Raw genomic sequence first — 24771 nt, 5'->3', positions numbered from 1 at the left:
TCCATTGTGCGAACAAAAATTTATTACAAGTTAAATGTCTAATCAATTCAAATTCAAGGTAATATCTGCCAGTGCTGAATCTATTCTGTTGGTGACATCATAAAGTCATATTTTCATCATTTATTTTCACAGAATACGTAACATTTACTTTCCGTGTAGTTTACGTTTGTTTTGCAAAAGGAACACATTCCATCTGCAATTACCGTTGGTGTTTCTGTGGAACCTGAAACAAATGCAAAATATTCATATGCTATAAAGGATTTCAACGTGTCTAAATTTAGAAGAAAATCATTTTTTTTTCTTTTCAAAGAACTGACCAAGAAAAAAAAAGTTCTGATGTTTTTGACAATAACACTGCGATATTTAAGTCCGGACACGACAAAGTTCGGACTTTCAGCTACCCCTTCCTTAAGACATAATAAAACATTTTCCTGAATTTTGATAGGATTTTTTTTTATTATGATCACATTATGTGAACCTTAACTTACACATTGTAGTAGTTTTCTTGAAAAACTGTCCCAAATATAAGAATCCTATTGGAGTGTGGAGGGATTATTTCATCCCATCAAAATCCCATGGGAGAAAAAAAAATTAGTATTGACCGCTCAATATCTTAAGAACCCTTTGCTTGACGCACATCACACCTTGTACAATGGCACCCCCTGAAGAGTAATTGACACTGTGGATTTTGAGGTTATTTTGAGGTCTCATGTTAATGACAAAACTACTTTAGACATGAAAAGATGGTGTCCGTTCAATATTAGAGAATCATTTGCTTGACAGATATTACATTTGGTAAAATGGTACCCTTTGAAGAGTAAATGACCACCACATTTTTGGGGTCACAATATCAGAAGTGAAGGGTCAAACTGGATATAGAAATTTAATGTCACTATCATTAAAGACATAGTAACTTCGAATATGTTCCCACTTTTATATTATCAAAAGACTGGTTTATATGTTTCTATAACATATATTGATCCACTTATAGTGTGAATTATTTTGGGACGAAATTTAAATTCCGTTAAAGTATCATGGTACATCATTGGATTAGTTTAATGTTATTAAACTACTTTGTCTCCAATTATGTTACTATAGGATTATTTTTCCTATATTATGCCAAGACATTGGATATTTAATCCTAGCTATTTGATTTAGTGGAATATTTTGTCCTGTGGGAGAACTTATCCCATTTTGCAACAATCAAACGATTTTTCCCCATATGGGACAAAATGTCCCACCGCATTATTTTTCCCATGGGATGTTGGTGGGATTTCAGGTGGGATGAAAAATCCCTCCATTCTCCCATGGGATTCTTATATTTGGGACAGTTTTTCAAGAAAACTACTACACTGTGTAAGTTAAGGTTAACATGATGTGATCGTAATAAAAAATCCCATCAAAATTCAAGAAAAAAAATTAAATTGTCTTAAGGAAAGGGTAGTTGAAAGTCCGGACTTTGTCGTTTCCAGACGTAAATTTCGCAGTGTTCAATCTATTACTAAACATTTATACATAATTTTATGTTCGTAACACTTTACATCCTTATTTTGTGGCGAAAACAATTCAAGATTATACCTTGACAATATTATCTCTGTTTCTTGCTTTTAATAGCATAATGATTTTATGTTCCTTTTACTTGCTGAGGAATAAACCCCCAAAACAACAAATTATTGGTAATATTATGATAGTTTAATTTGTGAGTAATATCAGTCTTATAATTATTCTGAAGTAGAGGATGGGTTATTTTACAATGATAGGTAGAACCTTAGTTTCAAAAAGAAAGAATCAAAGTGATAAAAAGTAGAACCTATAGAACTTACATTAATGTCTTTACGGAAAAAAAAATGATTTTCCGATAAACATACCTTTTGGCTTTTGCAGAAGATTTACACGCTGAGTAGGAATACACAGGATAAAATAGTTGATGAAAATCAAACAGAAACATGTGCACAGTATAAGCCTCATTTTACCTCGATATTGAAAATGATTTTCCTTTCATGTCATACCAAGAAACCTTTTATATGGAAATCCAATTGTTGTCGGTGATGACAAAATCTTTCAAGAAAATCGCTGAAATAAAATTAATTAATTTAATTTCCATATAAATACCTTTGTGATGGATTACTTTCGTTTTCTGTTTCATAAATCATGAATTTTAACATTCGTTTCTTTAAAGAAATTATTTGAGTTCTAAAAGGAAACACAATAACCCGGAAGAGTTACTTACACCGGACATAGCAGTTAAAAATATTAAAAATTTTAACTTCCGGGTAACTTCCGGGTACCATTAACTTGAATTCTAATACAATTTACACATCAAGATAGTTCACAAATACCTACAATCAATGCACATCTATCACAAAGAACTAGGAAAAAATTGTTTTTACGTGAATTTGGTATTTTTGGATGTGTAGTGGCCAAATAGTCTAAACAATGGGAGGCATTAAGATGAGGAACTCATTTGATAATCAACTTGAATGTTAACTTAAATTTTAGACTTAATTTTTTTAACCTAATTTTTAGACAGATGTATCAAAGGTGAAGATAATGTAGAGTGATAAATTTCATAAATCTTATAAAGAATATGAAACGTGAACAGGGCAAGAGCATGGACCACTGGAAACACCAGATATGGGATTATGTGCCTAGAAGAAGTTAGCTTAGCATCCCCTGTTCACCAGTCACATTCGATCCGCAATGTGAACCATCTGTATTTTTCAGGTAGACGAAGTAATCAGTTGTCAAATTTAGTATTAAAACATTGACCGAACAATTGGCATGAAACATGTTAAACAAAATTATACAATCCAAAGATAGGTTTAATCTGGGATTTGCAAACATTTTTACAATTTTTTTTTTAATATTCTCAAAAAACCAACATGAATTTGAATTTCCATATCTATATTGGATTCCGAAACTTCATAAAAATCCTTCCAAACAAAGATACATAACGGGTTGCAGTAAATGTTCTACCAAGCCTCTTTCTTTACTCCTCACTTAAATATTAACAGCAGTGAAGGTGAAACTCCAGGAGTACTGAGCAGCAATATATTCGAGAAGTGGTGTAAATCAGGTATGGATACTTAAAAATTCCAAAGAACTCTTGGAAAGTTTGAAATCACAAAATTTTACCAAAATCAACAACATAAAAATTAACGACTTTTCAACTTTATATACAACCATTCCCCACGATATAATAAAGTCCAGGCTTTTTGATATCATTGACAGCTGCTTTTTCAATAAAAATGGAACTCGTAAATTTACTTACCTTGCCTTTGGTCATTTGCAAAAATATTTTGTTAAAAAACATCCTGATTGTACACACAGGTACTCAAAAGTTGATATTAAAAAAATGCTTGAGTTTCTGATTTTAATATCCATGTGGTTTTTGGAGACTATGTCTTCCAACAATCTATTGGAATTCCCATGGGTACCAATTGCGCCTCGTTATAAGCATACCTATTTTTGTATGCATATGAAGCACAAATTGTTCAAAATCTTGTACGTGAAAAGAAGAAAACACTTGCTGTGGCTAACTTGCCTGAGAAATATGTTTTTCTCCTGCAGCAATATACCTTCATCACCTGCATACGGGGTTTATATCTCTCAGTTGATCGATAAGCAAGAGCATGCTATACGTATGAACAATTTCTATTACGAGGTAAGTTTTTGACAAACAAGTTGATGAAACAAGAATATCAGCAGTCTCGTTTAACGTCATCATTTCGTAAGTTCTGTGGTCGATACAATGACCTTGTCAGCAAATACAATTTATCATTGAGTCAAATGCTGACTGACGTTTTTCATACTTATTGTTAGACCATTATTTACACACTAAATTGTCGGCGGATTTTTCCTTTATTTTCCGATCATGACAAGGAGCACGCGGGGGGTGTGACCGGTCGGCAGGGGATGCTCACTCCTCCGTGGCACCTGATCCCACCTCTAATGTTTTGGAGGTCCGTGTTTGCTCTGCTCCTATTTTGTATTGTTTAATGGACTTTTGAGCTTGAATACTGTTCGTTATCTCCATATATTTCATTCAGTGGATACAGTAGAACCCATTTGACAAAGTAATAACATTATCTGGTATTACACTGAAATATAATGTAGTACTGGCATTTATACATGCATTATATTTCAGACTAGCAAACTATATTAATAGCAATTTCCACAGTAAAAGTCCAGTGACTCTCAATACAACGTTTTGGCTCTACACAGTTGTTATAAAAGCTCTGATTTGTCTATATGACTTACTGGAATAAGTCCTAGTATCTCCTATGAGAAAGGATTATTTAACATTAATGATATTTGAGCTTTGATATGGGTGTTAAATGTAATAAAACTAGCATTTAAAATGGAATTGTTTTAGTAGGATTTATGTCAGTAAGAAAGTATGGAATTAGAATTTGGTAATTCAATTACCTTTACCTCAAAGATTCCTTTCAAACATCCGTTTTATCGAAAAATAGGAAAAATTGGCAGATCAATACAAGCATTATTGATTTGTTTTTTTTTTTATATTTCCAGGTTAGAACTAGTTCAGGAAAGTGCATATATGATAGCAAGCTTCGCCGCAAGCCAAGTGGTTTTGTGTCCCTCCTGTTTGTGAAATAATATGGAAAATAAACCCGTGGCTTGCGACAATGTGTAGTGGAACATTTTTTTAAAAACTTCAATTCCGACTTCATTAACGAAAAGTCATTCATGTAAGACTTTGTATTCTTTGGAAATTGATGAGCATGTCCTCTTGGCTACGGATGACAGATTTGTGTTGAAATGTAAAGAGAGTGTTCTGATTTTTTTCTCTACAATTATTTTTCATTTCTTATTTCTAGTTCTGTTCTTTAAATATTGAAAACATTGTACTAAATGGATGTATCGTTTATCTAAAGTTATATATTTGAAAAATGAGTATGGTTTGAATTTCTTAGTTTTATAAAGTATAAACCTATTTTATAGGAATTAAATTTCCTAATTCATATTAATTGATATTTTTTTTACCTCTGACAATCTGTACCGAGAGCCGGACAGATACACCCATTGTTTTTTATCAAGATAAATATCATTAGTAAAATACTCCTTTTTATATAAATAGAGATGTCAGTACAGTACAGAAAGTGACTATATGTCTGTTATTGTCCCCCGCTTTCACTGAAAGTGGGGGATATTAACTTGGGTCTGTCTGTCCATCCGTCCGTCCGTCCGTCTGTATTTCTGTCTGCCTGTAACGCTTTCGTTTCCGCACGATATCTCGAGAACCCTTTGAGCTTTCGCAATGAAATTTTGCATAGCAACTCCCTATGGCCTAAAGAAGACCTTTATTGAGGTCAAAAGGTCAAAGGTCAAGGTCATAAATTCATAAATTCTGTCTGTTTTAACACTTTCGTTTCCACGCGATATCTCGAGAATCCTTTGAGCTTTTGCAATGAAATTTTACATAACAATTCCCTGTGGCCTAAGGAAGACTTCTATTGATTTTGAGGTCAAATGGTCAGAGTTCAAGGTGGTAAATTTATACATTCCGTCTGTGTGTAACACTTTTATTTCCGCACGATATCTCAAGGAGCCTTTGAGCTTTTGCAATGAAATTTTATACCATAACTCCCTAGGGCTTCTCTCGTCCCTCTCAAAGTGTCCCGCCCCGCTTTTTAATTATTATTTACATGTATTGTATTAAAAGTTGCATATGGCACTATTTTTAGCACAGGGGCTTGTGGAGAGTTATTACGTATAATACAGGTTGTCGGCGGACATTATATTCTTGTTACATCTATTAGAACTGTTTAGTAAAGGCTAAATTAGACACCATGTATTGATTAAAATTTTGACAACATCAAACGTCAATATAAACATTTTATGTGAGTTAATGTTTGAATTTAATCTGCTATATAATATATATAACAAGTTTCTCCGTGGTCTAGTGGTATATTGCTCGCTTAGCAAGCGAGAGGTCCGTGTTCAATCCCCGGACGATTATTATTATTATTATTATTTTTTTTTTTTTTAAATTTTTAAATTTTTTTTTTTGGATTGATGATACTATTCAACATGTGAAATGAAAAAGTTATGATGTCTGGCGTGTACAAACTCATAAAATCATTATTACAGTGTGATAAATTAAATATTCTGTATATTAAAATAATGTTCTATACACATATTAAAGAATAAGCAATGAAATCTTTATATCCATATTGGCATTTTTTAAAATTTGCTTCAATATACATGTAAACATTTAATAATTCTACAAATACAAGGGGGCAGTGTGACCCCCCCCCCCTCCCCCGAACTGCGCATGCTCTTCTTTTTTCCCTAAGCGGGGGACACAAATTATCTGAATTAGCTTGTGTTTTATTTTCTCATGTACCGAAATCATGACAAACGATAATGCTGTACAAAATATAACGTTTGAAAATATATAAACTTTTGAATTAATAATAACCCTAATTTTGAAAAAGTGATATAAAAAACTTTTTCGAGAAAATAAGAGGTAAGAATGAGGTTAATTAAAAGTCACGGAAAAAGTGATTTTTGTTCTACTTCAACGGAAGCGAATGTATAAAATTTAAGTAAATGCATTTGCATTACAGATATGTCGTAGAATTAACAGGGACACAATTATAGAAAGACAAGAAACTGTCATGATATAATTTGACAGCTTAGATGAGGTCTACCTAGATAATCATATTTTGAAGTAGTTTCCTGTGTTTTTTAATTGCATATGATTACCCAACATTATCAATGAGTTTTCAGAAAAATAATAACTAAGGGAAACTGAAGATGACTTGAAAAACCAGACATTACCTTAATAAATTCTTGATTAATAAATACTGTTCGTTATCTGCATATAAATATCATATTCCATACTCTAGTCTGGAGATTTAAAGAGAAGCATATATGGAAAATAAACATTTAAAGTGTCGACAGCATAAAGAAAACCCTTGCCTTAGGAATTCTTCTCCCTAATCTTTTTCTTTAAAGAAAAATTCCCCATACAGAAAACCTCCTCCAGCACACAATTTCCTTCTTGGAAAATAATGTTTACTAAACGACATCAATTGTCACCAGCAGGGGAATCGGTCGGATTAATATCTTCTCATTTTATGTTGCTCTTGGATAAACTTTTTATTAAAGTTAAAAAGAAACTAAAAAATATATTGCTAGGAAGATATTGACCAAAAGTTTTATTAAAATTAGAGAAACTCTTCGACTAAAAATCTATTGCTAGGAAGATATTCTTTCAAGGAAAATTTCGGAGAGAGAGAGAGAGATATTAACATCAAATCGTAAAACATCCTTTCAGGAAAAATTTGTTCATGACATGAATGTTAATGAATCAAGATTAATTCATATACATGTAAGAGATATGATTTATTAATTAATTAACGAAGATTCTTGAAATTGAAGAAATTCTCTACGAAAAAGGCTAATGTATAAAATTGAATTTCTTTTTGAAAGCTTTTCGGGAGGAATATCTTGTTGGGGAAGATTATCTTTTTGACACCTACATATGGAGAATTTCTCCGTTTTCGTTATACAAATATCAATTAGAAAGCAATGAAACTCAAAAAAGAATAGATCACTCGTATTTCCTATTAAGTATACATTATCTTTCCTTATGGTAAGTTAATCTTAAATCACGTTTCCTCTTTGGTCGATTTTGTTATGATATGCATTATTTACTCTTCGTGGCTCCTGATCCCACCTCTGGCACCCGTGTCTGTCTGGTCATTCATCTATTGATTTATAGGATTTATAGTTTGTTCGTTTTCTTTACATTTTCATTATACTTTTACTGATTATTCACTATTCAAAAGTAATTTACTATGCAGTAGCAATACATGTATATGCTTTATCTTTTTAAGTAATTCATTAGTACAGACCCTAAAACGTGCTACTACACCACTTGCACTGTTCGGTTCGTTTCGTTTTGTGTACGGTACGGTACGCTTCTTGCACGGAACGGTACGCTTTGTGAACAGTACAGTTCGCTTTGTGTACGGTACGGTACGCTTCTTGCACGGTACGGTTCGTTTTGTGTACGGTACGGTTCGCTTTGTGCACGGTACGGTACGCTTCTTGCACGTAACGGTTCGTTTTGTGAACGGCACGCTTTGGTGAACGGTATGTAAATTAAGTGGGCGGAGCCTGTACGCTTTAGTTTATGATTGGCTACTTCATAAAGTCGTTTATTTCTTTATTATAATCTCTTTATTTTATATATATGGAAGGAAGATGTCGCAAGCATTTTAATAAGTTGTTTTTAAGTTTAAACTGTTATAAATATTTCCTTTTTACAGCTGTATTTTTGTTATTACATGTTACTAGCCGTCTTAATAACTGTATCTTTTTTAATTTACTTTCTGTATGAACTACTTTCAATTTTTAAAAATAAAAAATAATTTTAGTTGTCTATTTTTTATCTTATTTGTACACCATCACCCTATGGTTCAGTAACTCGGAAATAAATCGAACATATCAACAAAGACTGTATAACAAGGATGAAAAAAAAGATATTTTGGTTGCGTCGCCATAAAAGGCCTTTCTGAATTTTTTTTAAAGAATAAGCGTACATATATTTTTTTTCCTCTAAATTTTCCTAATTGAATATAATTATTATTTTAAATATTCACTTATCACACTTTTAAACTAATGAGATTGAATTTATAAATCCCTCATGCTTTCATTTCGTCTACCATTCTTTTTACGTTCTTGTCACTGTTGCTTCATTTAAATAAACAAAAAAAATTCTCTTGACCGAATGATCAAACAAACAATAAAAAATAAGTTATTATTTTTATTTGCGAGGAATTATATATTTTTTTACATAGACTTCTTAGGTGTTTGGCTCGCTAGGAAAAATACATTGAAAAGAAATCGGCAGAAGTGTACACAATGAGTGCAAAATATTACGTTATTTTTTGTGCGCGTAATTGTTTTCCTTTTTACATAAATTTTCCATCAATGTGTAAAAACGCTTTTTGAAGGCAAGTTACAATCAAGAAAACTGTTAAGACAGCTACAATTCCATCTACAATGTATAAATGTATACAATATACATGTATATTGACTGCAAAGACAGATTTCCGAAATAAATAATGTCAAAATGTTAGAAATAAATAGTCCGTTTTCAATTACCTTGAAAATAAATAATATGCGGCCATGCATGTCCTCAAAAACTTTTAAAATGAATAATATGCCCATGCCGGGTGCAACCCTCCCCCCCCACCCCCCATTTGTTTCCTTGTCAGACTCAAACTTTTTAATTGAAAACCTAGAAGAAATTAAAAGCTGACTGCACATGAAATTCTGTTTATATATGCTGATTAAAACTAGTTCATTGTTGTAGACTTACTGTTTAAGACAGCAAACTGTTGATACATGTGTGAATGTAGGCATATCCGGACTAATGGGATTAGATACGGTTCTGACTTATACACAGCTCAAGTTTTTACCTGTGCACGTGAGAAGACAATACTTGATCGAAATTTTCAAATGTTTTAGAGTAAATAACAAAACTATAGAAAGACGTCAGTCTAGATAACGAGACTATGGCAAGAAATGTGCAGTGTTTCTTAAAAAAACTTGAGACTAAGCTTTTTTTTTATTTAAAGATTAAACTGGGCTTTATGTGTAAATTCCAGGTAACATATTTTACCTGCAGATTTTAGTGAATAAAGCAAATGAAATGGGAAAATGCTTTATATAAAAATTAATTCTGACACATGGTTTGTTTTTTACGTGTATTAAACTGAAAATTCCGTGCGAAAATGTGGTGATCAAACTTTTTGACAGTATGTTACATTGGCGATAACATCTTGAGTTGGTCAGAAGAGTGTAAACCAACACATATTATTTATATAAACATCGCCTTTATTTATTTTTTTTCTACTAATCGAGAGGCGTTTACATTTTAACAAGTCCGCTTTCAAATTGACAATTTAGTTCGTATTTTTTTTTTAAATTTTGCTATTGTTGTTGTTGCTAAATCTGTAATCATTTCTTCCCAAAACTATTACTTACATGAATGGTTTCTGAAAATAGCACGAATTCCAAATTGCATTTTTCGATGTGTCTTGGTTTCCGAGAACGTTCATAGAGACAGGAATAGAGTAGATAAAAGCTATAGAAATAAACGATAAAGTATTTAATTCACTTTTATTTATTATAAATTGTACACGAAAATATTACGATGCTGCATTTTATATGAAAAAAAATGTTAGTCAAGCACGACCCGATCATGCATAGCGAATAAGGAATCGCCTCACACTCTGTCGAGTTGTTTTGAAGTCGTAACTAGTTTTGAGTAGTTTCCATACATTAACAGATGCAAGTCTAGATGCATGGCACTTAATAATAATATTTTGAATCTCTAGGGTTATTTTTGCGTCCTTCTTAAACGGGCTCTGTGTCGAAAGAAATAAAAAAAATACTTACTGTATTTGGTCATTGCAAGATTCGGGATGCTTTCGGGGCGTGGCTTGCATAATTATTTCAAAAATTATTAATGAACGGTACGGTTCGCTTTATGCACGGTACGGTACGCTTCTTGCACGGTACGGTTCGTTTTGTGTACGGTACGGTTCGCTTTGTGCACTGTACGGTACGCTTCTTGCACGGTACGGTACGCTTCTTGCACGGAACGGTACGGTTCGTTTCTAAGGTGTAGTAGCACGTTTTAGGGTCTGTATATACCTCATCTCCAATTTAAAAAGAGCATTGAGTTTACCTAAAGCAACTTAAGGAGTACCTTGAGTAACTATAATTTACTATAGTATAAATGTTTTTACTTTATCAAATAATATATATGTGCAATGGGGTTTTTTTTATTATATAAAGGAAAATAACCTGTATAATAAGTATTAACATATTATGTCAAAATTTAACATCATCGTATGGAATATAAGAATTATTAAGGCTCTTACTCTCAAAAAAGTTCTAAAGTAAAATTTTATAGTATTAATCAAAGTATTTAAGTGTGTGTTAAATTAAGCTAGATAGTTAACTATTGTAAAGTTTTGCTAGGGAAATTCCACAGCCTTGTTTAAAATCAATATTTTGCAAACTATTTGGTCGATAAAATGACCTTCATTGCAAATACCATCTATCTTTGGGTTATATTTTGACTGACATGGTTCATATCAGTCGTAGACCATTGTTTCATACTAATTTTGACAACGGATTACTCCGATTACCACATCGATACGAAAAGATCATAGAGAGAATGACAATTACACGGGAGATGCTTACTTCTCCGATCACCACATCAATACAAAAAGATCATAGAGAGAATGACAAGTACACGGAGATGCTTACTTCTCCGATTACCACATCGATACAAAAAGATCATAGAGAGAATGACAAGTACACGGGAGATGCTTACTTCTCCGATTACCACATCGATACAAAAAGATCATAGAGAGAATGACAAGTACACGGGAGATGCTTACTTCTCCGATCACCACATCGATACAAAAAGATCATAGAGAGAATGACAAGTACACGGGAGATGCTTACTTCTCCGATTACCACATCGATACAATAAGATCATAGAGAGAATGACAAGTACACAGGAGATGCTTACTTCTCCGATCACCACATCGATACAAAAAGATCATAGAGAGAATGACAAGTACACGGGAGATGCTTACTTCTCCGATTACCACATCGATACAAAAAGATCATAGAGAGAATAGAGAGAATGACAAGTACACAGGAGATGCTTACTTCTCCGACCACCACATCGATACAAAAAGATCATAGAGAGAATGACAAGTACACGGGAGATGCTTACTTCTCCGATTACCACATCGATACAAAAAGATCATAGAGAGAATGACAAGTACACAGGAGATGCTTACTTCTCCGATCACCACATCGATACAAAAAGATCATAGAGAGAATGACAAGTACACGGGAGATGCTTACTTCTCCGATCACCACATCGATACAAAAAGATCATAGAGAGAATGACAAGTACACGGGAGATGCTTACTTCTAATTTTTGTTATATTCCCCTTTTTATTAGCTCACCTGAGCTGAAAGCTCAAGTGAGCTTTTCTGATCACCCGTTGTCCGTTGTCCGTCCGTCTGTCCGTCCGTCTGTAAACTTTTCACATTTTCGACTTCTTCTCAAGAACCACTGGGCCAATTTTAACCAAACTTGGTACAAAGCATTCTTGGGTAAAGGGGAGTTCAAATTTTAAAATGAAGGGACAAGTCCCCTTCAAAGGGGAGATAATCAAGAAAATACAAAAAATGGGTGGGGTCATGGAAAATCTTCTTCTCAAGAACCACTGGGCCAGAAAAGCTGAAACTTATGTGGAAGCATCCTGGGGTAGTGTAGATTCTAAATTGTTCAAATCATGACCTCTGGATTAGGGCGGGGCTACAATAGGGAATCCAAGTTTTACATTGAAATATGTGGTAAAAATCTTTAAAAATCTTCTTCTCAAGAACCACTGGGCCAGAAAAGCTGAAACTTATGTGGAAGCATCCTGGGGTAGTGTAGATTCTAAATTGTTCAAATCATGACCCCTGGGGGTAGGGCGGGGTCACAATAGGGATTCCCAGTTTTACATTGAAATATATAGGAAAAATCTTTAAAAATCTTCTTCTCAAGAACCACTTGGCCAGAAAAGCTGAAACTTATGTGGAAGCATCCTGGGGTAGTGTAGATTCTAAATTGTTCAAATCATGACCCCCGGGGGTAGGGCGGGGCCACAATAGGGAATCCAAGTTTTACATTGAAATATGTAGTAAAAATCTTTAAAAATCTTCTTCTCAAGAACCACTGGGCCAGAAAAGCTGAAACTTATGTGGAAGCATCCTGGGGTAGTGTAGATTCTAAATTGTTCAAATCATGACCCCCGGGGGTAGGGCGGGGCCACAATAAGTACTACGGGGGGGGGAAATCAGGTGAAAAACAGCAAGGCCAAAGTTACCCAGGTGAGCGCTGTGGCCCATGGGCCTCTTGTTGAGAAATATGCAAGATTCTGCTTCTCCTTGATTAGACATAATTCCTTCGACAAACTTTTGAGAGGTTTCCTTTTAAGATCTTGTAAAACAATGCTTTATATAAACATTTTATTACCCAAAACACACATAGCTATCCAGCAAGGCACGCAAGTATGTTTCTGTCGAAGTCGAGCAGGTGCTTGAAAATTAAGTGCAAGACCTAATCATCCCCCCTAATATTATCAATATTCCTAGCAATCAAAATGAATTTGAATTACCATACCTATCCTGGATTCCAAAACTCCACAAAAATCCTTACAAAGAAAGATACAAATCAGGTTACAGTAAATGCTCTACCAAGTCTCTTTCTTTACTTCTCAATAAAATATTTACAGCAGTGAAAGAGAATTTCAGGAGTACGGTACCACGGTATATTCCAGAAGTGGTGTAAATCAGATGTGTATACTTAAAAACTTAAAAGAACTTTTAGAAAATTTGAAATCACAAAATTTTAACAAAATCAATGACATCAAAACGTTAGACTTTTCAACAGTTAAAACAACCATTCCCCACGACAAATTATAGACAGCTGCTTTTTTTTTTTTTTTTTTTTTTAAATAAAAATGGAACTCGTACATATACTTACAGTGCACCTTGTCAATGGTTATTTGCAAATTTATTTTGTAGAAACATTCTGTTTGTATACACAAGTACTCTGAAGTTGAAATTAAGTTGAGTTTCTGAATGATAATATCTATGTAGTTTTTGGAGATCAGGTCTTCCAACAATCTGTCAGAATTCCCTTGAGTACCAATTTCTTTCCGTTATTAGCCAGTCAAACAATATAAACTGTGAGCTGATCAAACACGGACCTCTGACACAGAGTTAAGATCAGAGACCATGGAGAAGTGAGCATCCTCTGTAGACTGATCACACCAGACATGTGGTCGTTGTCATGATCGTGTTAATCGAAATATCTGTGAACAAATCAATGTGAAATTATGGTTAAACAATTTGTATACATCAGTTAACATTCGACTTGATGATAGATTAATGAGTTAACATTCGACTTAATGATAAATTAATGATAAATTGTATTTGCAAACAAGGTCATTGTATCGACCAAGGAATTTGCAAAATATTGACTTTCGACGAGATTGTTGATATTCCTATATTATCAACCTATTTGTCAGTAGCCTGTCTCTTTTTAGAAATTGATCATATGTAGAACCTGGCCTTGCGTATCGAATCATATGGGAGACATCAATTCCATATGCAGATGATAATGGATTAAAGGAAATTAACGATAAAAGAGTTGAAGCCATCACGTTTAGTTGTTAGATTGCCATCAACGTATTTTTCTAATAAAGCATCCAAATATGATATATATGTGTCAGACTCTGTTTTGTCGACATAGGGATGATACTAAATATTGCAAACTAAAACGACATCGGTATATATACATTTTGAATTGAAGGCCACAACAAGAGACCTTTTTGTATAGAAGTTTTTGAATTATGCTTAATAAGAATGCAGAAAAGTGTTTGCTTCTAATGGGATATAATTAGTACCCAAAAGAAATTCTATTCTTGGAAGGCCTGATCTCGAAAGATTGCATAGATATTATCAATGAGAAACTCAAGCATCTTTTTAATATCAACCTTGAAGTACTTGTGTGAACAATCAGAATTTTTTAACAAAAAATGTCTGCAAACGACTAATGACAAGGTATGTAAATTAACGTGTTCCATTTTTATTTAAGAAACTGTTGTCTACAATGCCTAGATATTGAACATCTAAAACAAAATCCTCTCAAATGTTCTTGCTATTCTTCGTCTTTCAACTACAGTCCCGCTGGACGCGTTATTACAGGTGATGTTTATGTAAATGAAAATGAAGATCTTAAAGCAATCATTGTTAAAGGTCCTAAATACAAAGAGCCCCGATCGTTAAATTGGCGACAGAGCTTTATTTCCATTACGAATTCTGTCGAAGATTTTGCCAAACGTTGGGTTAAATATGAAAAGGAAGACCCGAACACCTCGTCAGAATGGATTAAGTGTTTTAGAAATATATTAAAGATTCGTATTAGAAAATTAAAAGGGAAAATGCGAATCATCTACCCTTCCGTTTTTACGAAATAGAAGTGATTAAAGAGTTAGAGAGACTACACGTAAAATACGCTTTGGTTCAAGCAGACAAGGCTGGTAAGAATATCGTCTTTGTTTGTAAGGCTCATTATTATACATGCAATTATATTTTGGAAGAAATTGGTTTTAATTGTACGACTGGAAATCCTACGTATACTCACAGTTCACTTTCCAAAGTAGAAATTCTTCAAAATCATATTTCAGTGTTTACTGATTTTAATAGTCAAACAAGGTACCGGTAAGTTCGATCTACCCTTCTTGTACTGGATTCCTTAACTTTATAAATATCCTTACAAACAAAGATAGATCGCTGGATTCAGCAAATGCTCTACAAAGCTCGTATCTTTACTTCTTTCAGAAATATTAACTGCAGTGAAGGATAAACTTCCGACGTACTGTGCTACAGCTTATTCTAGAAGTGGTGTAAATCAGATGTAGATCCTCAAAAACTTTTAGAAACTTTAAAATCACCAAATTTTTCAAAAGTCAACAACATCAAAGCTTACGACTTTTCTACACTTTATACAACAATTCCTCACGATAAATTAAAATCTAGACTTTTTTGATATCAGAGACAATTATTCTTAAATAAAAATTTTCACATCTTTGGATTGGTCGTCAGCAAAATTATTTCGTTAAAAACTACTCTGATTGTATACACAAGTACTCTGTAGTTGATATGAAAAGGATGCAGGGGTTCCTCATTGACAACATTTATGTAGTCTTCGGAGACAAGTTCTCCAACAAACTGTTGAAATTCCGATAGGCACTGATTGTGCTCCTTTATCAGCTGACCTGTTTTTATATTCCTATGAAACAGAATTTATTAAAAAAAACTTCTACACGAGAAGAAGAAAACACTAGCTCTGGCCTTCTATTTGACATTCAACCGTTCACGGTAGCTCAGTCGGTAGAGCGCTCGCTCCGTGATCGGGAGGTCGTGAGTTCGAATCACGGCCGCGACTGACCTAAGTCGATAAAAAATTGGTAGCAACTGTTCCTTCGCCATGCGCTCGGCACCTTGAAGTGAAAGTTGCGGGTCCTTCGGATGAGACCTTAAAAACCGAGGCCCCGTGTCACGGAAGGCGTTGGCACGATAAAGATCCCTCACTGCTCAATGGCCCTGAGTGCCGCGTTAAGGTCAAAATTTGAATCAGTTCTCCGGTAAATGGTGACGTCTCTATATGAGTGAAAAATTCTCAAATGGGACGTTAAACAACCTACAATCAATCAATCAATCAATTCGACATTCAGATATATCGTCGATGTTTTATATGTTAACAATAGTTATTTTCATTCGTATGTCGACTCGATATATCCCAGTGAACTTAAATAAAATACACCATAGAGTCTGCCATATCTGTTTCACATTTAGATGTTTTACTGACTATAGACGATATGGGCCAATTAACAACTAAATTGTATGACAAACGAGATGATTTTAGCTTTTCCACCGTCAACTTTCCTTATTTATGTAGTTATATTCCACTATCACTTGCTTATGGTGTTTATGTCTCTCAACTTATTAGCTACTCACGAGCTTGCTCTTAGTACGATCAATTTGTAAAACGAGGCAGGCTACTCACCGATTTGTTGATGTTACAGGGAATTTAACAGCCTCGTTTAAAATCAGCCTTTCGTAAATTTTATTCGTTATAATGACTTTATTAGCAAATATAACCTATCATTGGGTCGAATTTTGGCTGGTTTGTTTTGTAGAACATTTACTAAAACTTGTTATGTATCTTTGTTTGTAAAGGCTTTTTTGAAGTTTTTGAAGTTTTGGAATCCAGTAGTGGTATGACAATTCGAACTCAATTTGGTTGTTGGAAACATTAAAAATATTTAAAACTGACACCTGGTTTTGAAGAATTTCTCCCTTAAGAACTATGAGAAGGATTATTCCTAGTAGAATAAAACCCAATGTAATCTAAGAGGTAATTGTAATAATGAGCCTTACTAACAAAGGTGTTGTTACATGTCAGCTGGGACCAGTGCATATTCATCATGTAATCCATCTAATTTCTTGGTCACTGCTGTTTTAATTACTGATATCGCATTCTGCCAAATGTCCTTTTCATGTTTTTTATTGGCCTGGCATAATCTTTGACATTATTCATAATATTGTATAAAATTTTGTCGCCAGTAGTATGTTCGGGGTTTCCTTAAAGGCGAAGTGGTGATATGGAATACAGAATACGGGTAATTATTTTACCTGTTTAAATTCCTTTATTACATATATTTTTAAAACAATATCTCAGGATGAATGCACAACAGGAACAAATAATCGAAGTCCCAGCAGCCTGCTGTTGCTTGGATACAGAAGTAGCAAATAAAGAGGGCCCTTTCTTTACTTATTCTTTACTTATCAATACTTAGACGAAGTGAAACAATCTTGAAATACATTTCATTGGAACAAGAAGTATTTTTGTTATATATGTAATAACACCCTTTTGGTGTTTTACATGGAAACTTAAAAGGGGGGGGATCAAGTTCATAATATTTTTTTGGCATGTGTTATAAATTTTGTTTATGCTCAACACTTTAAAATATCACAAAAGTCTTGTTAAAATGAATTAAATAGATATATGGACAGACATATGTGAACAGAAAGACGGACAGTTCAGTAAAGAAACATAGTTCTGCGTTTTCATTGAAGATAATGGTCTAATTATACAAGGGCATGTTAAGTAAAAAACAAAAATTTACTCTGGTTTAAGACCATAAACTGAGAACAGACTTAAGTTAAAATTTCATTTTTTTTTTTAATATCCTGCTTTTCATTTAACATACATACTAAAAAATTCCAATTTAAACATATGATGAAAAATTTGATTCATTATCAAAATTATGTCAAAAGTTATATATTTATTTGAAATTCTGACTAAAGTCTATTCTTAGTTTATGATCTTGGGGCCTAAAGAAAAACACCCTCAGACAAAATAAGCTGTCAACATGATTAGAACGAAATTTAGGCAATTGATTGACCTTTTTGAGTGTTGTTTTTTTCTTCAGAGTAAAATGAGTGAAATATTTCTAGGAAACATTTCAGCGAAAACCAGGATATTTGTAGCAACTTCAAAGCATTTGCAATGGTAAGCCTAAAATCATTATGCAGCATTAATCAAATTAAGTTTGAATTTCAAATTGATATACAATCAATATTATGATAAATAAAAAATGTAAAGATAACGAACTGTGATCTATCTCGTGAACAAGATGAAAAACGGAACCTTGGAAAGTGGAAACACCACACATGGGATCAGGTGCATAGGGGAAGAAACATACTTTGTCGACTGGTCGCATTCCCCTCTATAACATAGAAAAGAAGTTTGGAACAGTAATAAGTTAAGACATATTTCCAAAAAAAGTTATCAATGTAAAAACAGGTGTTTTACTCCTCAGAGTTTTAATTTTCGTTATTTTTTCAACGACATCTTTATCTGTACATTCGAATTTACATATTTGTCATTTAGAAAATACATAAACAGGATCTACACGCCAAAATGAAAACAAATATACATATATGAAAATTAAATATAAAGTTACACTTAAAGTGTTACCTGATGATACAAATTTAATTAAGTATGCTAATTTCGGCATGACACATCGTATCCGTTTAAAGCAACTATAAACAGGATCTCTTCATAAGAATTGTCTACCGATTGTTCCCGTATATCCCGATCATGACAAGGAGCACACGGCGGGTGTGACCGGTCTGCAGGGGATGCTCACTCCTCCATGGCACCTGATCCTACCTCTGATGATTTAGAGGTCCGTGTTTGCTCTGCTCCTGATTTGTATTGTTTGAATGGACTTTTGAGCTAGAATACTGTCCGTTATCTCCATATATTTCATTGTGAAAAAGTTTATGTGTTTGAAATTCTAAGAAAGGAAAAGTTGTCATGTCGCCCATGTCATAGAAAACAAATTATTTTCATTTAGTGAAAATAACATATTAATCTTTATTAGCTTTCTGAAATATCACAGATGTACATGTAGGTCTTCTGTATGTCCTTATATAACTTATCACATTTATAGTTATATATTATGCATTATCAAAATACTCTTGCTCGATCCATTCTCATCTTCCATTTTGAGAAAATAGTTTTCCCACAGCTGATAGATGAGTCTCGTTAAACTTCATTTGAAGCCAACATTCTGCGGCAGACATGCATTAATTCATGTATACAACTTATTTTGCATATTTGGTGCAAACATGAAGAGCATAAAGGTTTTAGGTATAAAGACAGATTTATTTACTGTGTACTGTACGTGTACATAAATTGACGTATTCAAAAATTAGAGTAATCACTGGGTGTTGAGTGGTTGGTCTAATCATGAATCAGCGCTACACACGTCCTCGCCGTATATTGTATACACAAGTTGCTGTCCTTTAAAAAGGGACTGCAATACGTGGACCATATGCATGTGTTTCTACACGAAATTCAAAGAAAATTTCTATATTTAGTGATTTTACAAAGGTGTAATTAAATTTATTATTTTTTTTTACATGTATCTTGTAATTTTCATCGCTATTTAATCTGCTTAATTAGGCTGTAATGATAAAAAACCATGACCTTGAAATTATGTGAATATGAAATGTTCAATCTAATCAAAATTAGATGTTCCGAATCTGCTACCGCTTCTCAAAAGAAGCGGTAGCGGATTCGGAACATCTAATTTTGATTAGATTGTGAAATGTTGATCTAGGTATCTATCACAATTGTCAACACTGGTAAAGTAGCCTTTAAAATTAATTAACAACAGAATTAAAAGAGGCATTAGCGTGCAGGTGTCGTAATGGTTGAATTGTAACTCCGTTGGCGGATCCAGGAAAGGAAGGGGTTCGGATGTTGTAACCCCATTTATTTTTGCAGAAGGAGGAAGAGAGAGAGAGTGAGTGTGTGTGTGTGTGTTTTCTGAAGTATAGATATTTTTACGTCTAGTATTTTCAATAAAATAAGTACTTCAATCTCTGCCCTTTCTGCTCTCTAGAGTTTTGCTTATTGTTTTTTCTCCTTGTACTTTCACATCCCCGGCCCCTTGCCTCGACCATCCACACGTAACATGAAAGATTTCACTTCGGTATCATCGGAAGATTCCGGTGAACGTACTAGCTATTTTTGGACCATCTTCTGAAGTAACTAACTTTAAGAAGTATGCATAAAAGGTCATGAAAGGGAGTATGCATAAGAGAATATTTTTCTCCTTATATAATGGGGATATTTTAATCAATAAAGAGAAAGGTTCAAAATGTCCCCATAGTATGTTGGGGAGGGGGCTCACTTTTTCTTAAAAAATAATCTTTTGTTATAATTTTAATATATAAGTTTTGATTTGCTCCCCCGCACTTTTTGTTGCGGGAAGGTTCAAAATACGGACAATCAAACATTTAAAAGAATTCAAAATGTACCGAAAAGTTTACAGGAAGCCCCCTCCCCCCGAAATAGGATTTTACAGTGTGGTGCACAGACTGTTATTTTAATTTATTTATTAATTGTTGCTTGTCAACTCTTTTTGGAGGTTGCCCCCTTTGAAAACCATTGCTACGGACTTGAATATAAGTGCCTGCAGTGTGACCTAGACCCCCCCCTTTTTTCAAAAACTGCTGAATCCGACCCTGTACTGGAGCACTAGAGGGTCTCGAGTTATCTAAAACTATGCGAGGTTGTCGATTAACTCGATCAATTTAAAAACACACACACACAAAAATAATTTTGTGTGTTTTTTTTCTCTGTCTCTTTTAAATAACGAATGGTTAATACACAACACCTGCAATCGTAACTTCTCGGGAAAACAACGTGTTTTTCCGGGCTCGCCAGAAGGTCTGAGAAGATGCGTCGCACGTGTGTAGACCTAGGTAATTTGGTCTTGCAAGCACAGGTGTGTGCACTGTTTTCTGGTGACGCTTAGTCTGATGACGGTATTTGCTACGGACATGAAGGACTATATACCAGTTTCATAACATGTGCAGTTTTTTACTAGTGAAAATTGGAGTAAATTAAAGCTGAACATGATTCGTAAAAGCAATGTGTCCGCCATTTTTGTTCGGATTCTCGCTATATCTGAGGACCCCTATATAAAGGGCCTGACTTGGACACTGTTCAGTATAATCAGTCGACACTGGTGTGGACGGACGTATGCTATACAGCACTCGGTAGCGACAAAAATAACTGTAATACTTCGTCTAATACAGGAAAGTAAGATACAAAAGAAACTTACAATTATAGTTGTGCAGGTCAGTGCAGTATACAAACAAACACAGATACACTTAACTACAATAAAATGTAAACAAAGGCAATGCAAGATAACCAGCACGAACACGTGTCACCATTCCACGCCGATACCCTTGACAATAAAGCAGTCAGGTGTAACGAATGCGAAGAGTATACCCTGGTGTTGATGTATCGTAGATATAATATCGAAAATGGTGTATGACTATTTACGAGTCGTGTTCAGCTTTAAAAGTCGAATATCTTGGATATGGGGGTAACCCATATCTACAATATTCTTGTTCGATACGCAAGAGCATGCTCTACGTATGAACAATTTCTTAAACGAGGTAAATTATTGACAAACAAGCTGATGAAACAAGAATATCAGCTGTCTCGTTTAAAGTCATCATTTCCCGATCATGACAATGAGCACACGGCGGGTGTGACCGACCGGCAGGGGATGCTCACTCCTCCATGGCACCTGATCCCACCTCTGATGTTTAGAGGTCCGTGTTTGCTCTGCTCCTATTTTGTATTGTTTAATGGACTTCTGGGCTTGAATACTGTTCGTTATCTCCATATATTTCATTGTTACAACGACAGTCAATGCATCCATGGACGAGTTCATTGGTTACTCTGAAAGGTGGCACATGTTTACCTTTCGTTAACATTTTCTACAATGAACTGCCTACTTTGATTGATTGTACTTTTATAGCAAAGTTGTTAAATTTTATTCCCGATTGGCCTATAGTTTTGTCATTTAAAAAAATCGGGCTATTTCGATACATGTAAGGGACTTGACCTCTGCACTAGATTTATACGGAAGATATCCTGTCATTGGAAAGATAGATGGTACACATGTAGCACAGATCTGTAGTACGCAGATTTTTTTTGATGTTTCTCCCTCTCCCTCACATGGAAAAACGTTGCTACAGGCCTCTATCAAGCTATATTTGGATTGCTGTCAATCAAATTATTTTGCGAATCTTGATGCACAAAACTAATGCCGGTAAATCTTTTAAAACCTAGTAGTTGAATTAATTTTTTAATTCAGCATGTTCAAGCTGTTAAGCTATCTAATGTTTTTCCTACTTATTTAAAATGCTTATATCATAGAATTTAGTTTGTATATAAGGATATATGTACTAATTTAAAAGAGAAATTCAGATCTTGGTTACGCCAAAGAATAAATGAATACGATGTGCAGATTTTAGAGCGAGGTTTGCCAATGATTCGCATATTCTAATTCGAAAAGGGCGAATTGTTCTGAGGGCAAGTTGTCTTAGAGGCGAACTCTCTAGCATTCTCGCGCATGCGTAGCCTGACGTAAGCCCATGGCATCCGGTTTGACCCCACTTATATACTTTCTGCGTGGACCTCAGGGTCCACGCAATAAATGATTTTTAACGGTATTCATGAATTAGCACATTGTTGTCCTTGCCAAAGCCGCTGAAATATGAAGTCTATTTTTTAAGCACACATACAGTATTTAACGGATTAGTGACGGTAAGAATATACCTAAAACATATTCCAAGCATGCATTAATGTATCTTATTGGTCCATTGACATCATAATGACACTACATATTCCAACATTGACCTGGACAAGGTTTCTTTGTACAAAAAATATAATTATTCCTATTTTGCTTGATGTGAAGATATTTTCACGCATGATAATATAAAATTTTCAATCAGATCTATTGAGTTCAGTCAATAACTTTCCTCATTGTTTCCTGCTCTTTTCCATAAATTCAAGCCGTCACGGTAGCTCAGTCGGTAGAGCGCTCGCTCCGTGATCGGAAGGTCATGTGTTCGAATCACGGCCGCAACTGATCTAAGTCGATAAAAAAAAATAGATAGCAACTGTTCCTTCCAAGTACTCGGCACTTTGAAGTGAGAGTTGCGGTACCTTCAGATGAGGCCTAAAAAACCGATGTCCCGTGTCACGGAAGGCGTTGGCACGATAAAGAACCCTCACTGCTCAATGGCCCTGAGTGCCCAGTAAAGGTCTAAATTTGAAGCCCTTCACCGGTATATGGTGACGTCTCTATATGAGTGGAATATTCTCGAACGGGACGTAAAACAACAATCAATCAATCAATCAATCCTTAAATTCAATGAAAATTGTTTTTCATCTCTCTAATTCAAGGGTGTTCTTCATCATTTATGAAATCTATTAAATTAAGCTTGCCAATCATTTTGATATTTTCGTTTTAACTAGCTTAAAAGATCTTCATTTATTGTGTGACTCTCCTTTAGCAAAACAACAAAATTAAAAAATAAAACTTTATACATAGCCCCATTAGATAGTTCTGTTTTATCAATCTGATCTGTAACGACCCTTTACACAATGATTATAGACAACACTTTAAATCTGAAGTTCTTTTGGTCATAAACCCTTTCTCAAACTAACAGCTTAGACAGTAACATTTCATTTGTTTTACAATAAATCAATATTTTGGGAGATTTTTTTTATAAAAATTAAAAGGCATTATTCCTTCTTTAGATATTCATTGGACGTCGTCTGAAAGCATACTGAGAATAAAATATACTTCAGTTAAAAAGTAATTACAAAATTCGTTCAAGCATGAACTTATTATGTAGCTGTATTTAAGAGAATAAAGGACCAAAGCACAAAATATTTGTTTTGATATTTTAATCATTTTCTTAAAATTTTGAAATTTATGAGTTTTAAGCTCACCTGTGCTGAATGCTCAAATGAATTTTTTTTTTTTACATAAAGTTTCAGTTAGAGTTTGTCCCTAGTGTTTGCGTGAGGCAACTACAAAATACTGGCATGCATTTTTTAATAATAATACACAGAAATAAATAATCTCACCAAGAAATTCAAGACTATAATTCTTATAAATCTTTTATGTATGTCTGCCTCACCCATAGAACATAAGATCATCAGAGAGTTGAATCTCAATTATTTTCTATGTAAAAATATTGCAAAACATGCGGCTGAAAATAAATGACAGAGAAAAAACATACAAATAAAAATAGCATCCCCTGTTAAAGAGAATGATAAGTACAACTGCAAAATTGAGTACATGAAAATGTAAAAACAGTTTGTAAAACCAGAAAAAACATATACAAAGAACATATAATGTCTAAAATACTGAAGACCATTTACCTACAGTTCTATGGAAAACAAGATGTGTTTGTGAAACACTGATGCCCCCCGTATGGCAGCTTATGGCGAAGGTTAAAATTTCTCAAATGCAGGTCAAACTTCAGGTCAAGAGATCAAAAATGTTGGTAGTCAAAGACGGGTCTTGTATGGAGGAATATACCTATGAAATATGAAAGCTCTAGCACCAACCGTTGACAACTTATGGTCAAGATTAAAGTTTTTTCAAAGTATGGCGAGGTCAAGGTAAAATGGTGCCCAAGGGAGGGTCTTTCACAAGTGATACACATGATCCTGAAATGTGAAAGCCC

At 34.1% G+C, this 24771-nt stretch overlaps 1 long non-coding RNA gene across 1 annotated transcript; it reads right to left on the bottom strand.

Moving 5' to 3' along the window:
* On the bottom strand, positions 1-2067 carry LOC133174369 (uncharacterized). Its single transcript, XR_009719128.1, has 2 exons — positions 1869-2067; positions 1-223 (listed from the first exon to the last, which is right to left on the bottom strand). It is a non-coding gene; the product is annotated as an uncharacterized LOC133174369 (long non-coding RNA).
* Between the last annotated feature and the right edge of the window lie 22704 nt (positions 2068-24771).

This window comes from Saccostrea echinata, unplaced genomic scaffold, assembly GCF_033153115.1.
Source record: "Saccostrea echinata isolate AGI-Se365-2 ecotype Australia unplaced genomic scaffold, CSIRO_AGI_Sech_v1 ptg000057l, whole genome shotgun sequence".
NCBI lineage: Eukaryota > Metazoa > Mollusca > Bivalvia > Ostreida > Ostreidae > Saccostrea > Saccostrea echinata.
Note: the sequence above shows the minus strand (reverse complement) of the source record. Positions and strands in the feature narration are given on the sequence as shown.